This window comes from Protopterus annectens, chromosome 3.part0 (genome assembly GCF_019279795.1).
Source record: "Protopterus annectens isolate FY-2018-M chromosome 3.part0, PAN1.0, whole genome shotgun sequence".
NCBI classification, from domain to species: Eukaryota; Metazoa; Chordata; order Ceratodontiformes; family Protopteridae; genus Protopterus; species Protopterus annectens.
This window is the reverse complement of record NC_056731.1, coordinates 1596895766-1596913265: the sequence shown is the minus strand read 5'-3', so window position 1 is coordinate 1596913265 and position 17500 is coordinate 1596895766. Positions and strand designations below refer to the sequence as shown.

The 17500-nt window shown below is 38.2% G+C and overlaps 1 protein-coding gene across 1 annotated transcript in view; it reads right to left on the bottom strand.

Annotated features, from left to right (window-relative positions):
- Positions 1-17500, bottom strand: part of LAPTM4B (lysosomal protein transmembrane 4 beta) — an 813365-nt gene that overhangs the window by 173637 nt on the left and 622228 nt on the right. The window lies entirely within an intron of this gene.

Below are 17500 nucleotides of genomic sequence, written 5' to 3'. Positions count from 1 at the left end.
AAGAGGCATATTAATCCACAGACTGCCCCAATACCCAACAGTTATGGACACTTTTTTGATTATGCATACTTCTCATGTCTGATTACAGTAATAAAATAATAATAATAATAATAATAATAATGGCCACAGTACACAACCAGGCAGTAGTCTGTGACAGTATACGTATTCAACCTTTTAGTGCAAGAATAAAGACAACATTCAAAAATAATAGAGAAAAAAATCAGGGACAGAGTTTAAATATTGCTGTTATACATTTAAGACATTGCTAGAATAACACGTTTTGCATTAGCATGTATTTTCTGAAGGATATGAAGTCTGAAACTAAAATATTTGTCATTTAGTGACTGCATTCCTCAACAACTTTCCAGAAAACCACAAATTTTATGAGGAACAGACAGACCAAAAAGTAAGAGACAAAATGAGTTTGCGGCTTACTTTTCCACAAATGCATGCTGTTTCACCCTACACAAAATCAAGACGAGAAACATAGCTCCGTTTAGCAAGCCCCATTCATATTGATGTCATATCCAGAACTGCTGTCTACTGCCTATAATAAACAGGCTGTGTAGCAGGGTAATTAGAAAAAAAAAACTTGCTTGCTTACTATATAGACTGATCTGAAAGATCTATACTTCACTGCTATTTGAATTTTCCTCAGTGTCATCTGTTTTAGTCCACAGTTCAAAGCTTTCCATGCTTCTATCTCAGTCCCACCCATGAGCTACACAACAAATCCTGAATCATTGTGTAGCTTATGGGTAAGACCAAGCCTGAAGCAAGGAACTTACAGCATTTCCTTTATAGGGGAACCCTGATATGGCTGCAGTTTTTTTCTCACCTCTTCCAGAAAAATAAATATAGAATAAAATGAATGAGCACATCATAAAAGCACCCCGAGATGAATAGCCCCTTAGGTGATCATCTAGTTGGCTTATGCATAAGGCTGGCTATGCTTTTGTACATTATTTAAATTTAGCAACAGAGAATGCTCTTTGTAGGTTAGATAAGAAGAAATATATAGAAAACCATCCAGGTGATATATATTACCTAAGTACCTCACTCCCAGTCAGCATTGTTGTAATGCATTGCACTGTAATGAATCCTGGGTCCATTATTAAAAGCCATCATTTCAGTTCTGCTGTCACTATTTATCTGTCTGATTTTTTTATTGATTGATTGTTTGTTTTCTGAACTCAAGGCACATGATCCAAAAACAAGATGCATAGGAGCCAGGACTGAGGATTAGTGTGTGACTGACAGCTTTTGTAGCAAAAGACTGAGGTTTCAGCATCCCAGGGATTTCTCCTTTCCTTGAGATGGTACAGCTGTGGGGATAGTATTTATAAGTAGCAGGGGTGTGATGGGTACAGACTCCACATTGGGAAGTGGAGGGGATTTGCCTTTCTGCAAGAACATTTTTGTTTTTATAGACAGAGTAGTTCAACATTGTTTGATGACAGGTCTTAAAGACATTGAATAAGAAGAGACTACAAGGATGTTTTTTACCTTCCAGTATATTAAAAACTGGTGATATCCTGCACTGAGACACTAGATTCACTTAACTTATTTTTTCAGCTAGTTTAAAACAGGCAGTTATTATCCCTCTCCTAAAGAAGCCATCACTTGTTCTTCACAGTATGGAATGCTGCTAACCAATTCATAACCTTCCAGAATTTTACAGGGATTGACTTGTCCCCCAATTTGCTCACTGTGTGCATGGTATTACTGGAAAATGCCAAACACAAAAGAGGGCTAAGATATCACAGTTAAATTGGTAATATTTGGCTGTACATGTCCTACTGATTTGTAAGAAGATTTGACCATATTATGGAAACTACATAACTGTCACAGCAAATGCTTTGGATAAAGTGACTATTTTATTTATGTATATATGTATGCATGTATGTATGTTTGTATTCATTTATTTCTTTACTTAGTCAGTTATTTTATTTTTTCATTTATTTATTTTTTGTGACAGCACAGTTGAAGTTTCTACCCACACGACTGATACTCTTTGGCCTTTGTACAAATTAGCATGCCATTATCTGGCATGGTATTTCTGCAAAGAGGATCCAGGCAGAGCTATGCAACTTGTTAACTACTGTTTTGAAATGAGTATAGACACAATAGACCAAGTTCTGTGATCATTTTCAGCAGATCTACCACCTGAACAATTCATTGTTCCACGTCACATCTCAGCACCTGAATAATTCCCACTAACTAACCTAAATGGCACCTTTTTTGTAGGTGATCATTTAGTGAAATTCTTTTGCACCTAGACCATGTTGTTGCCATTCAGGTCAACCATACACAAATTCAGAAATCTGTCTAGATATACCAGCAATTTCTCTATGCCATCTGTAATTGTTCACAATTACTGTGAAACTTCAGATCTCCCAGATAAATTTCCATTGCAGTGGAGAGGTTCATCTAAAAATATTTGAGGGTAATAACTACTTCTAAAAATATTAAAGCAGCAAAAGTTCAGTGGTCAATGTTTCAGATTCAAAGCATAAAAAGGGCCCTTCTAGGAGTTTGCTACTTTCTAGAGCAGGATTATATACCCTGTCAGCCATGCACCTGTCCAAATTATTTTAAAGCAGATGAGAGAACCAGATTTCTTAATTTTTAATGGGACAGAATTCCACCATTACCCAAGTCTATTATGAAATTAATTCCCAAGAATTCTAGTGTTACACATCTTTACATAGGTTATTTGGAGCATATATGTCATTATGTATACTTGTATAAGTAACAACTAGATCACCCCAACCAGTCTATAATTGATAGAATAATGAGACAATATTACCAATCTTTTTTTCTGAATTCAACATCTCTCAAACCTTTAAAATGTTCAGAAAAAGTTATCTGGACTATTTCTAACCTTCTTAACTGAGTAATGTTATAATTACAAAAGGATGCTCCATATACAATATTTGGCCTGACTGTAACTTTATATAATAGAGTCAATACTTTTATCCTTACTAGCAATGGCCATAATAATGTATTTTTTGTTTTATAATAACATCTTCTAAGTACTTTCAGCAACTTAAATACAAAACTGAATTTACTGTCAGTTTAATGGCCAAGTCCCTTATTACCTCTATTTTTTGTAGGAAACAGTTTTTCCCTAGAATATGGGTGACAAGTGTTAGTATTGCCAAAATGCATAACTCTAGTTCTTTTAACATTAAAATCCATATGAAATGTCATAGCACAAAATTCCAGATTCTCCAGATAACCTTGCCCATTGGATTGATCCCCATTTGTGGTAATTTCTTGTATCATTTGCATATTTACTCATCCAGATTTTATTATCCAGCTGGAGACTTTCTCCTCTCTGGGCCAGTAATCAAGGAGCCTGAATCCTCACCACTGACACTGGAGAGGGACATTTACTTGGAATAAAAATAGATACATACAGTACTTCCAGATGCAGCTGTTGGCATCAAGCACAATATCCCTTAAGAGCACACAGTGAACACAATCCGAGGACTGGATTTTTCTCTCTCACTCTTCAGGTCCCCAGTAAGACTCCCCACTGGCACAGCTGTAGAGATGAGTCCTCAGCCGAGTGTCCAACCAAGTCCTCCAACACCTTCTCTGTGAAACCAGTGTTCTGTGTCTCTGCTCCAAGTAGCAGAAACACATATTCTTTGAGATTTGATTTTTCACATGCACACACACACACACACACACACACACACACACACACACACACACCTGGGAAAGGCTGGCACAGATTTACTAGCTATGCCCCCATCTGCCCAGACTATAAGTTACTTACACTGCCACCAGACACTCCAAAGCAAGCTACTCTAAGGCTCTTACAAGGCTACTCAATTATACTGAGTGAAATTAATATTAATACAAATGGTAGTGTTTGACCAATGCAGTAAGGCTTTCAGGAGTGGCCACAGAGTCACCGATAGATATGAGTACTCTCAAAGGTTAAAATATTTTCTAAAGGGCCAGCCACAATGAAAAGTTTAAATATATTTAATAATAAAATATAAAACATGAAAATACTAAATATCTATTTACAATAAACACCAGAGTTTTAGCACAGGAAATATTAAAGTAACACAGATGAACAGATTTACACAGATACAGAAAAACAGTAGTTAACTAATCTCACTATATTTTCCTGACTGATCTAAAGAATTACTATTCCATGGTCACTTACTATAGCAAGGCAAGATGAATTAGGAGAGTGGTCTTCCTTCTTTGCCAGGTTCCAAGAACAGACTGCCCTGAGACCTCAGTCTCATCTAGTATTAAAACATCATTTTTGCCCTGGATTACAGAATAACATTACATACATCTAGTCATCTGACTTCTGGATCCCATACTACCCCCTTTCCTAGCAAGTGACCCAGAATCTATCTTGCACATATGTGTCAATAATACACACATGTACAGCTTTATTAAGATCTATTGCAGCTTCTGGAAGTCATAAAACAATAAAACACTTCCACTTTTCCTACAAGAGCTAATAAACCATTCTCTGGCACAGACACTTTGTCTCTGGCTGCAATAAAAACTGTAAGATAGAGTCTTTATGGCCTAAATTAAGTAATTTAATTTCATACTAGTTTTCAAAGTTAGCTGGAGCTGATCTTAACCTCTTCTCTTCCAGTATCCTCTGTTACAATATTAATTTCTGTAGTTATAATACAGTCTGACATAGAAGTGTATTTCTTTTTCTGTCCGGCAGAACACTCTGTTGGTACATTTTTTAACACAAGCAGCTTTGCAAATAGATTTTTCAACACAAGCATCTGTACAAATCAGTTTGATATACATATGGCATATAATTCTTTGCAAAATTCCAACTAGCCATGCTGGTATATGTTACACAGCCACTGTCCTACTTCTCCTGACATAGCTGGCAATACCTCACATTGTCACACTACACATAAATATTGTTAACCCAATAAATATGCATAAGAGTAAAAGTATGTTAGTATCAAACAAGAAAGGTAAAAAGCCCTTTTTACACATGCTCAAATTATTGAAGCCATAAAGATTATTTTGTACCACAGACTTCTATTTTTGTTCATGCATCTTCTTTTTCCTGAATTGTTTACATCAAGATGGAGGTAGATGGGTATCTAGATTGACCTTGTTCAAATTCTAATTTTCTTCAGTTTTTATACCCAAAGTAATGTGTTGTGTTATGCTCAGGAATGTGTTAAGCATTCAAAGATTGCAAAGAACATTAATTTCTGTTTTTAGGGCTTCTTAATAATTTAACATTAATGTTCACCACTCATGACTGCTTTATTTGTGTTTATAACTGTTTTTACAATGCTTTTCAGGTATCCAAAGTTCTTATGTCTTTTCATTCAAGGCTTCCAAGCACTCAGACTGCAGCACTCACCTTTGTTGGGAACAAGCATATGTGACTCCTGTTTAGCACTGTTCATCTGCACTTTAGCACTTTGAGACTGGGGTATTGAGAACTACTACTGTGTTTTGGTCTTCGGCATATTGTGATCCTTAACACTTGGAGATGCTTTTATCATATCTGGCACTGTTTTCAAGACAGCAGTGTTTTGGATGCATAGTCCTTGACACACTTTGGTTATCTTTTCTGTCTGGGACTTCTTTTATCACATTTGGGATTTTCCCAAGGCTACAGTTGTCACAAGTATTTTGTGTTTCAACATCTGTTTTTAACATCAAAACTTGCTGCTTTAGCCTGTGGAACTGTGCTTCAGCTTTGGTTGGAGGAATTATATACCAATTCTTTGTGGCCTGTAGAATTTTCTAGTGATTCTGAACTGTTTTACCTGAGAAAGAATCAACTTTGCAAGCATTTACTTTTATACATTTATTTGCTAAAATATTTTGTTGGTCTGCAGTTAATTTAAATATAATTAAAAATGTATGGTTCTTTTATATTCTGTTTAATCTGTACTAAGAATGCATTTGTTCAAATACTTTATCAAATGTAACAATTTGTGTTATTTCTCATTATATGTCTAATTTGTATTGTTTCACCTAGACATTTTGTACATTTAGGCTTAAGCAGATTAATAAAGAAGAAGATGAAGATGAAGATAAGTTGCCATCACTCCAAGAAACTGACATAGTAAATTAATAAGTGAATTAGCATATTTTTTATATTACTTACCTTAGTTATACAGAGTACTTACCTAGTCTGTAGTTAACATTTCAGTCTGCTTTGCTAAAAGCAGTTGTTTGGGGATTTCATAACTCTTTGAGAGGCAAGCCTGAACTAGGTTGTATTCTCTGAACCAGGTTTCAAAAGGAAGCTGAGATATCTGCATTAGGGAAATCCTATGATTAGGCTCACTCACCTCTAGCCATAGGAATTTGGTCCAATAAAGCTAAGATCAGCACATGCTCTTAACTCTGCATGCTTTAAGAAATTAGTCTTTACAACAATTTCTTTAAGGAACTGGATTATTGTGCTTTATCTTTTATTTTGTACCCAATAATTTGAAGCAGTGTTGATTAGTTTGAAGATACTTGATGTCGCTTGTCTTGTTTCCCATTAAAAATGAACAGGTGGGTTAGTTTGCTTATATGCTTTATTAGACAGAAACAATCAGGATGGGTAGCAGCAGTACAAGATATAAACAAACTGATTAACTGACAGACTACACAGACATACATGCTTACACCCCAATAGCTTACTACAAAATGGCAGTCAGGCTGTCATGTGCTCAGTATTTCTACACTTGTCCATGCCCCTAGAAAGCTTCTTAAAGGTATACATACATACATATTGATCTACATCCTCCCTCTTAATGAATTGCCCACAATATAATGACATTTGAAAAAAGACATGCAATTGCACAGACAATAAGAAATAAACACAACATTCATATCTTTATGTCCAAGTTGCAGTGGTATAGCAATTAGGACTGGGTTTAGCAATAGGGACAGTCATCGGTGAACAGCTTGCTTCAGGAATTTTGTGATTCTTCTCAGGAACATGCATATTTATGGGAACATTCTCTGGAACTGGAACGCTGGATAACTCACTCTGAGATATAGAGTTTTTCTCGAATGTATGATACTGCAATACAGGATCAGACACCGGGATCAAATTTTTCTAATTCCCCCTAAATTCTGCTCCCTGTGATTCCACAATGTACGATCTCAGCTCTGCACACACACTTTTCATGACACCAATCTGATCAAAACCTTTGGATGTCTGCATCCTTACTATCTCTCCTTCTCGTAAAAGATTAACTTTAACAGATCCTTTAACAGATGGGCTTTCACTGATTTGTTGTTCTTAACACATGGAACCAAGACTGTACTACTATTCAGTAGTGTGGTTCTGATTTGTCTCGACAGAAGTCTCTGTGCAGGTGAACCAAGTTGTTTATCACGAGGAACATTTTTGAGATTCAAGAAAACATCACTATTGTCTCGTTTCAACTTCTGTAGTAATTGTTTCGCACTTTGAACTGCATGTTCTGCCAAACCATTTGACTGTGAGTACTCAAGGCTACTCGTAACATGAGTAAAGTCCCACTCTTCAACAAATCTTTTGAACTGCTGGCTTGTAAAATGTGTACCATTGTCAGAAATAACTTTCTGCAGACTACCATGGTCTGCAAAATAATGCTTCATTTTTGTAATGACAGTACTGGACTCTAGATTAGAAAGTAGGTCAATCTCGAACGAATTGGAATAAGAGTCTATTAGCACTAAGTAATGTTGACCATTCCATTTGAAAATGTAGGTAGCTACTGTCAACCAAGGTAGTTCAGGAATCTGGTTTAGCTGAAGTGGTTCTTTCTGTTGATATGGCTTAGTACTATTATATACAGAACTAGATAAAAGTACTCTCTCAACGTCTTGTGACACAGAAGGCCAAAATACTAGTCCTCACATCCTTCTTTTGGTAGAATCAGTTCCTAGGTGGCCACAATGCAAGATGGTAATATACTCTTGTAAGAATTTTGGACCTTTTATGATGATACCATTGTCAAATAAGATCTCATCACTGTAAGGAAAATATGGGTGCACTTCACTGGTAAACAAGATTGCTTTGACAGCCATCCTCGAGTGATAAAGTGGTTGAGCTTCTGAAGAACTGGATCTGAAGCTGTATGACCTCTAAACTCATTAAAATGTGTGGAAGAAAAAATTCTCACTTCCATGACTTCAAAATCAAGTTTCTCATTTTCATACAGTAGTATTTCTCAGTGATCTGGATAATGTATCAGCAAGATAAAGAAGTTTGCCTTTGTGTAGACAAAATTGAGATTCATGTGTTAAAATCTGGCAGGAGCTGTATGCATAGTCTTTCTCAAAATAGTGAATAGAGGTTGTGATCTGTTTCAATCTGGATAGGTTTACCATAAATATAATCATAGAATTTTGAACATGCAAACACAGTTGACAAGAGTTCTTTCTCTATCTGCACATAGTGCATTTCAGTTTGGGTTAGAGTTCTGGATGCATAGGCTACTAGTCTACCCACTTGAAGTATGATTGCATCAAAACCAGATTTTGAAGTATCACACAAAAGAGTAACTGGTTTGTGAGCATCATAGTATCTGAGAGCTGGTGGACTGGCAATTCTCTCTTTCAGGACATCAAATGCTCTCTGGTGTTGTTCTAACCATGAACAAGATATTTCTTTACATGTCAGCTCTCTAAGCAGTTCTGTAAGTTGGCATAAGTCTGGAATGAGCTTGTCTAGGTAGTTAACCATGCCAAGAAAATATTGTAGGGCTTGAACATTGTCTGGAGCTGGCATCTCAAGAATAGCAGTTTGCTGGAAGGATCTGGTCATAAGCCTGAACTGGTAAATACATTGTCAAAATAAGTAACTTCTTGTAGCCGGAACTTGCACTTTCAAGGATTCATAGGTTCATAGGTTCATAGGTAGGTACAAGGCTATCGGCCTAAGGGCCTAAGTAAGCCTAGCCAACAAGGTTCCCTGGCTTACGCCACCCAAAAAAGTCATTTTCCTGTGCCCCTGTCATGCAGAGCCACAGAAGTGATCCCCAGGGTGTATTTCCTATTTCCCATCCACTCATCAAGATTTTTCTTGAAGAGTGTTAATGAGGAACTTTGCTTGACATAGATGGGTAGCTTGTTCCAGAGCATGGGAAGTTGTTGGGACAGGAATCTATCCCTCCAGCATGTCCTGTTTATTGTGGTGGCAAGGTTTAGGTCCCTAGAGCATGTATCTCAGAGGGATTGGGATTTCTTTAGGTGTAGCATGTCCAACAGCTCTGGGTTTACAAAGCTTTATATGTTAGGCAGAGATCACCTCGGTGTAGGGGATATGCTACTGAGTAAAGCTAGAGTTTTTTGAGATGGTCAGTTTAGGGCATCTGTTTGAGGCCAGTAATCCTCTTTGTGAGGTACCTCTGTGGCCTTTCCAGCTGCTGCTGGTACATTCCAAAAGGGGCGTTGTACTCTATAATGGGTCTAATGAGTGTCGAGTAGAGGGGAACAATGACCTCTTTTTTCATGGATGAGAACCCTTTTGTGATGAGGTGTGCCATGTAGAAGGATTTCCTGACTACTGTGGTGATGTTATTATCAAAGGAGAGACTACTGTCTTCCTGGGTCCCAAGGTCTCTTATCACACATTTGGCGTTAAGTAGACTGCCACTTATGTGGTAGTTCATGGGTACAGAGCTTTTACCAAAGGGGATGACAATGCACTTTTTGACATTGAGCTTGAGGCCATGCCTCTGACACCAGGCATCTGTCTCAGTGAGGCCCTTCTGTAGGATGTCCACATCATTTGGGGACTTAACTATGGCTCCTAGTTTGCAGTCATCTGCAAACTTTGTTAGCCAAAGGCCTTCTGTGTTAGCCTGTACTTCAGAGAAGTAGATACCAAACAGGAGAGGTCCCAGGACTGAACCCTGTGGTACTCCACTTGTCACTGGTTTGAAGCCAGATTTGGAGTCTGCAACTTTTACAGTGTGGGTTCTGTCAGTGAGCCATTTGGCAACCCATCTTGTGACGTAGGGATTTATACCTAGTTTAGTGAGTTTAGCTATAATTCCAGAATGGGGGATGGTGTCAAAAGCCTTGGCAAGGTCAAGATAGGCTGTGTGAACCACCTTACCCTTGTCTACGGCTTTGGTGACTGACTCAAAGAAGTTGATCAGGTTTAGGAGGCATGATCTGCCTTTCACAAACCCGAACTGGGTGGGGTCCAAAGTCTGAAGGTTAACAATGTCTTTGTTTATGAGTTCCATGATGATACGTTCCATGGCCTTACAGCCAGGCTCCTCAGGCTAATAAGGTGATAGTTCCTGGGATCAGTGGTGGCTCCCCCTTTGTGGAGTGGGATAACTGTTGCTGTGCACCATTCAATGGGCACGAAGCCTGATGTGAGACTATGATTGAACATGGTGCTTAGGTGGGGAGCCAGTTCATTCTGAAGTTCATGCAAAACGCAACCTGGGATGTTGTCCGGTCCCATGGATGCTGTGTTTTTGGCTTTCGAGAGTGCAGCTTTTACCTGCGTAGTTGTGATTACAGGGATATTGCATTCTTCCTGTGTAGATATGGGCCCTTTAGGGGGTGAGAGGGGGGTAAAGTTAGCACTGAACCTATCTGCCAGGATGTTGGTAATATCAGTTGGTTCTATAACTTTCGTGTCATTGTGCTGTAACTCAGAGCAGATCTGGGTGTTGCCACTGAGATTCTTTACATAGCTATAGAATGCTTTGTGGTTGTCCCTAGATTCAGTGGCAATTTTGTTTTCATAGCTAGCTTTGGAGGATCTTATAAGAGATCTCAGCTTCTTACTGAGGCTGACCAGGGAACTCCTCCACTCATGGGATTTTACTCTCTTTTGCAACAGTTTCTTCCTTCTGTTGTAGAGTTTGTTTATGGCAGGGGACCACCAGATTGGCTACATTTTTTTGGGGGGATAGCATCTTGATTCTGTTTGGGATAGTAGCATGATCCATGCACTTGTGAAGTGCTTATAGAGTGCATCTGTGTAGGATTCAGCAGTTGTAACTGTATTGTCCATCTGCATGGGTGTCATGAAGTTCGCCACTTCTGTCTTAAGAAGCATGAAGTTGGCTTTGAAGACATTTTTTACTGTGGTTTCCTTAATGGTGGGTGGGGGCAGGATGCGGATATCAAGGGTGATTAGCTTAAGGTTGGATCTGACCAACGAGGAGTTGACTTCACGTGTGGAACACCAGTCACTCATGTTGGTAATGACTAGGTCTAGGATATTGTTGCCCCTGGTGAGGGTGTGGATAAGTTGATCCAGGGCATTGGAATTTATGAATTCCAGAAAGCATTGAGTGAAGGCGTTGGTACATGAGTAGCTTTCCCAGTTAATGGTGGGGTAGTTGAAATCACCCTTTATTAGGGTGTTTGGTTGAACCCTAATATTTTCCAGTATATCAAGAAAAGTGGAATGGGAATCCTGGGGCATGGTGGGTGATCTGTAGCAAGCTAAAATTTGGATTGCAGTTTTGCCCAGAGTTAGTTGGACTTGGATAACCTTGGATGCATTATGCTGAGCAACTAGCCCGGAGGTGTGGATATCCTTAATGAATATGGACTCACCTCCACCTTTGGTGTTCCTGTCCAGGTTAGGTGGCCGAAAAGTGTGGTATGAGTTATAGCCTGGTAATGCAGGGGTGCTCTCTGGAGCCTTGAATCAGGTCTCAGTCACTGCACAGATATCGATGTTCTCCATTTTAAGGAGTGCCTCAAGGGACTGCATTTTGAGATTTAGACTTCTAGCATTGAGTAGCATTACCCTCAGTTTTTGCTTGCCTGTTCCTATTGCGGTGGTGAATTTTGACTTGAACCTTGCCTAAAAAAGGCACAATAGGGGCAGCAAGAGCCTTAGCCAGTATCCGGAATTCCAGGGGTGACAGGTGCAGGCCATCTCTGGCAAAGCATCATGGTCTGTCGACCATGTCGTACCAGGCAGACAGATGCTGGATCTCCTTAAAATGACACCAGAAGCTTAGGCAATTGTTGAAGTCAATCATTTTGTCCTTGTACTGCAGTATCATTCTGGGCAATGGCAGGATGCTACTTAGAGCTAGGATCATACCTGCCTGGGCTACAAGATTGGAGAGCTCTTCCATGTCTCTTCTCATGTAGTCCAGGGAGGTACATCTCAGGTCAATCACACCAACATGGACAATGACAGAGCCATATTTGTACTTGTTGTGGAGTGACCTGAGTGTGTGGGTTATGTGGCGGATTCTGGCACCTGACAGGCAGCTGACAGTAGCCTTCTCCGTGTTTAGCCTGGTGAGTGGGACATTAGTGTGCCTGAAAACAGAGTCACCTATGACTAGTGTGTTGGGTATGTTGTTTTGCCTTATGGGCTGTAGTTGAGTGGCACACTGAGTCTGTGGGCTATGTGTCATTTGGGCTGTGTTGAGGGGTGGAGGTTGCTTGCGTTTCTGCTTTCTCTCTGTTGCTTGAGCAGATAATTATTGAAAGCCTCCATGAATGTTTTTGTGTTTCTATGTGTGGATTTTGGTGCTGTAGGTTTAGTGGGACTATGTGATGAGTGCGGTGTGGTGCAAATGCTTACCTTCTCCTTTTGACTGTCAAGTTCAGTCTTGGTCGGAGAGAGCTTTATCTCCAGTTTGGCTAGATAAGTGCATCTCTCACAGGTTGTAGTGTTTTGTGATAGGAGGAGAGGGTTGTATGTGTACATGAGGCAATTGCTACATTGTCCCAAGATGCCCAGATTCATCAGATAGACAGGAGAGAACACTGGGAGCTGACCCCTGGACATGCCTGAATAAAAAACTATTTTCCTCTAGACAAGTGAGGAAAGTGAGTACAAGATTAACATTCACGTCACGTGCTCTTTCCAGAACTTTCTTGAGGTTTCTGTCATGCTTAGCTTCATCATTACCTCCTACTAGAATATCATTGACTATAATAGCACATGGATACCCAGAAAAATGTTGCTCTATTGCATAGTGGAAGACTTCACTGGCAGAATTGATTCCAAATGGCATTCTCAAAAATCTGTACCTTCCAAAAGGAGTACTTAAAAAGTGGTTAGCAATGATGATTTACAGTCAAGCAAAATTTACTAAAATTAACTCTTTGCAAAAAAAGAACAGTAGTATTTGGCATAAAAGCAGCAACTTCTTTGACTGTCTGTATTGGATGATGAGGTCTTTTCATTGCTTTGTTTAAATCTCATGGATCAATACATATTCTGATATCATTTCAGTTTTTCTTATGAGCAACAACCATGGAAGATACCCATTCAGTTGGTTCTGCAACTGGACAAATTACATCTTGCTGTACCATTTTATCTAGCTCAGCTTGACTCTGTTCTGCATAGGTACTGGAACTTTCTGGGCTGGCCAGACAACTGGACTGACTTTGGGGTCTAACTTCATGGAGTGCACAACTGGATGCTTGTCTAGTTTGTCTTCAAAAAGATCAGCATAAGTAGAAAAAATAGACTAGGCAAAATTAGACAGTGGTCTTTTAAGCTTACATGGTGTACTTCCTTGTTAAATTTTCAAACTGTCTCTAAGGCCTAATAATGACTGTACATGCCTTTTGACCAATTAAAATTGCAAGTCATAGCTGTTCCCAGCAGAGTAACATGAAAGCACTACTGAACCTTTGGTTTGAATTTCTTCACCACCGTAAGCAACAAGCTTTGCACACTTTGCCAAATCAAGCTTCTCACCAGCACAAACTCTAGCAAATGTTTCTGCTGACATAGCATTGTACTTTAAACCTGTGTCAGATTTGAGCTCTGTGGGTCTTCCATTTATCCGTACAGTGCAAAATACTTCATTCTTTGCCCATAAATCTACTGCACTGACCGTTTCATTAAACACAGACACACCATCAACATAAAAAGTAGGGTCACAGCTTTCTAATTTATCAACTTGAATCTTTGAATGTTCTCTTTTTATTAAAGAATGCCGCTTATTTGATTTACAAAACCTTTTGAAATGATTCAATTTATTGCATTTGTGGCATTGTTGACCAAAAGGTAAGCACTTTTCTCTTTTTGGTTCATGATTTGCACCACAATTACAACAGTTGACTATGAAACTGGGTAAGGGTACATGCTTTGAGTTTGCTGACTCACTTTTATGCTTCACTGAGACTGTGCATACTCTGGAATTTGCTAGAAAGGTATTGGGTTTCCCAGTGACTGTTGCAGGGCTTACAGTTGCTGCCATGTGCTTGGGCCTGTTTCTTTTAACCACATGCTGCATACTATCAACATGAGCACTAGAAGATACTGGAACCATGCATTTCTCATTTGTAAGCATATTTGTGTGGTTTTCTGTGAGCTCATATAGCTGACAAATCTCAATGGCCTTATCCAAAGTTAAATCACTGTCATGAAACTAAATCTTTCTCACAGCATCATCTTTAATACCACACACAAGTCTGTCTTTTATCAGCTCATCCTTTAAATCATCACTCTGCACATTTTAGTCTTGTTTCTCAATTCAGTTATATATGCTGCAAAAGTTTCCCCAGGCTTTTTATCTTTTGTGTAAAATAAGTGTCTTTCCATTGTAATATTTGTTTGGGGGTTACACATTTCTCTAAGTTTACGTTTTAAGCACTCGGGGTCTTCCCTTGACTCAGCCGGTACAACTATATGACGGTTTTCCCTCTCCCCTGCAAACACAGGTGGTGCATACACAAATGAATGTTCTTTTTCTATGGCTTCTGGACCAGCTAAATTAAGCAGAATAAATGCCTTTGTATGGTCATCTTTATCAGAAAATGCAGCTTGTATGAATATGTCGTACTCTTGCTCAAACACTCTCCAGTTCTCTACAATATTATTATCAAATACAAGTGGACCTGGTTTTCGAAATCTGTCAGCAATACTAATATATTATGCCCAAACACACTGAAAATGGCCCTTGTAATTATGTACGAACATGCACACACAGCCGGTATTGTAATAACATTCAAATGCACAATAAACTCTTTGAAATACTGTACTTTGGAAAATATGTTTTGAAATGGCTGTATTTTGTGAAATAACTGTACTGTACTACTGTACAATCATGCGATCTCGCTGTATATTTCAGATATCTTGAACAGCTTTAATTAGTATGAAAAAAGTATGTGCTATAAGCTACTTCAAAAAATGTGGTTGTTTTCCTTATTTTATTTTTTTTTTTTGCGATTCAGACATTATTTTATGCAATTCGGACTTTATTTCAAACATTTTCTGTAGTTATTTGAATATTTTTTATCAATATGTCACAGTTTCGGATATTTCATTTACTTTAAATTCACTTAGAGCATTCTGAGTGCTTCGTTTTGTATTTTGCGAATAAGAAATCATTTAAGTAAGCTTTGACACCTGAAATACATTTCTGACCTGTTTTTGAGAATTAAACATGCAGTGGGGATGATCCATTTCTCTATATTCCTCCATCTTCACTCATTCACTCCAATAGAGGTCAGAAAATTTGCACTGTAACTTAAAATGGGCAAAGCCTTCGCCTTTTGACAGAATCAAATTATGTCCTCACATTTCAAACAATTGTTCATATCTCTCAAACCATACGGATTATGAAAGAAGTATAAATGTCAAACTCTTTAGCACAAACTATTTTTATAGGGGTAGTATTCTTTAGGTTCTAGGTCTTAAACTGAATTTTATAAGTCACAGTAAACACAGTAACTATTATATTTGTATTATTTTGTAATCAGCTTACAATATCTCAGGAACTAATCAAGTTATAGACATACTATTAGCAGCATTTTATTCATCTAGCTGAGAGCTTTCATATGATGCTAAGGAGTTCTGTGTTACTTGGTTGTTGAGATATTTAGAAAAATATGAAAATTATATCTATATAAATTAATATAATAAAAACAACAGTTACTATTTATTTACCTGCTCTACACAGAGGTCAAATATTAAAGCAGTTGAATTTGCTATTGCGAAAGCTTTAAGATGAAATCTTTTAAAACCTTGTACATAGCATGGTTTTGGAATTACTGATGCAAATATGAACAAGCAATATTTGACCCCTAGAGGTGTCAGTAGGAGTTAACTGCAAATGCTCCTGGAGACGTCACTCAGATGTAATGAGTTAACTGAGTGCCTTCTCTGTCCAGAATCTGAATTTCTGAATCCCAGTCTGACACCATGTTGCTCATCTTGTTTCCAATTAAAGACAAACAGGTGGGGTAGTTCGTTTATATGCTTTATTACACAGAAACACATCAGGATGGGTAGCAGCAGTACAAAATATAAGCAAACTCATTAACTGACAGACTACACAGACATACATGCTTGCACCTCAACAGCTTACTACAAAATGGCAGTCAGGCTCACACATGCTCAGTATTTACACAATTGCGCAAGCCCCAAGAAAGCTTTCTTAAGTATACATACATATTGCAAGCCCCAAGAAAGCTTCTTAAAGGTATATATACATATTGATCTACACTTGATTTGATTAAGAGGTATATGTAGCCACGGGAGCAGTTCATATATTCCAGGGAGAAAGTGTTAGGGTGGGTCAGCATGGGTATCTAGCCCTTTTGTAATTCACATTTATTTTCTACAATAGGGTAGATGAAATGCAGACACAGGTTTACCCACGGCTCCAGTCTGCAGTATGGCATAATGATACAGTTAGGTAGAATGCCTATTGATAAGTATTTCTGCACAATGTGTCATAAGGTAACTTATAAGATGATATGCCTGAACACATACTAAGCAAAATTTAACGTCACCTTCTTCTGAGGAAAAAGACCTATTTCTATTTGCTCCTCGTACAACATGTTATCTTAGTCCTGGTGGTTATTTGTTTGGAGGATGAGCTATGACACATTTTATACCTTTATTAGCTTTATGGGATCTCCACACAAGCTAAGTGTTTGATATCATGATGGGGAATTCAGGAATACAAGAGGAACATTGTCTATGGAATTTATGCTGTGGAAGGTTCCTTGTTTTGGTCATTGATCCTTGCCTTGTTTACAAAAACTGAGAGGGAATAGAGGGAGTTTTCTTGTTTTTTTTTTTGGTCCTTGCAGGATCACATGTAGATTTGCATATCACAAGTGAGAGATACAGTCTTGCTGGGAGGCACGCTAGCAGAACCCAATAACTTATTACAAGAAAGTCAACATCTACAAAGCTCTACATCACACCATCCTGTTAAGGGTTTGCTAACTAAATATATAGAGAAGACATGAGTGTGGTAAGTGTAAAGAAAGCTCATTATAAGCTGGCATTCAAGCACTAATTAGTCACATGTGTGAGTACTCTGTTTTGATTGCTATTAAAGCTGATATAATAGTGAATTCACCAACCATAACAGAGACACAGGTAAGATTATAGTTAATAGTTTACACAGTAGTTACTGTATAAATAAAACAAATATATGTATTCATAAAAATTGATTATAATCATATTTTATAATAATTCAATAAATCTGCCCATCTTTTCAAAAAGTGTCATGAGAATGTTAAAATAAAAAGACAGCAGCTCTCCAATAGCAGTGTTTAAATTCACACA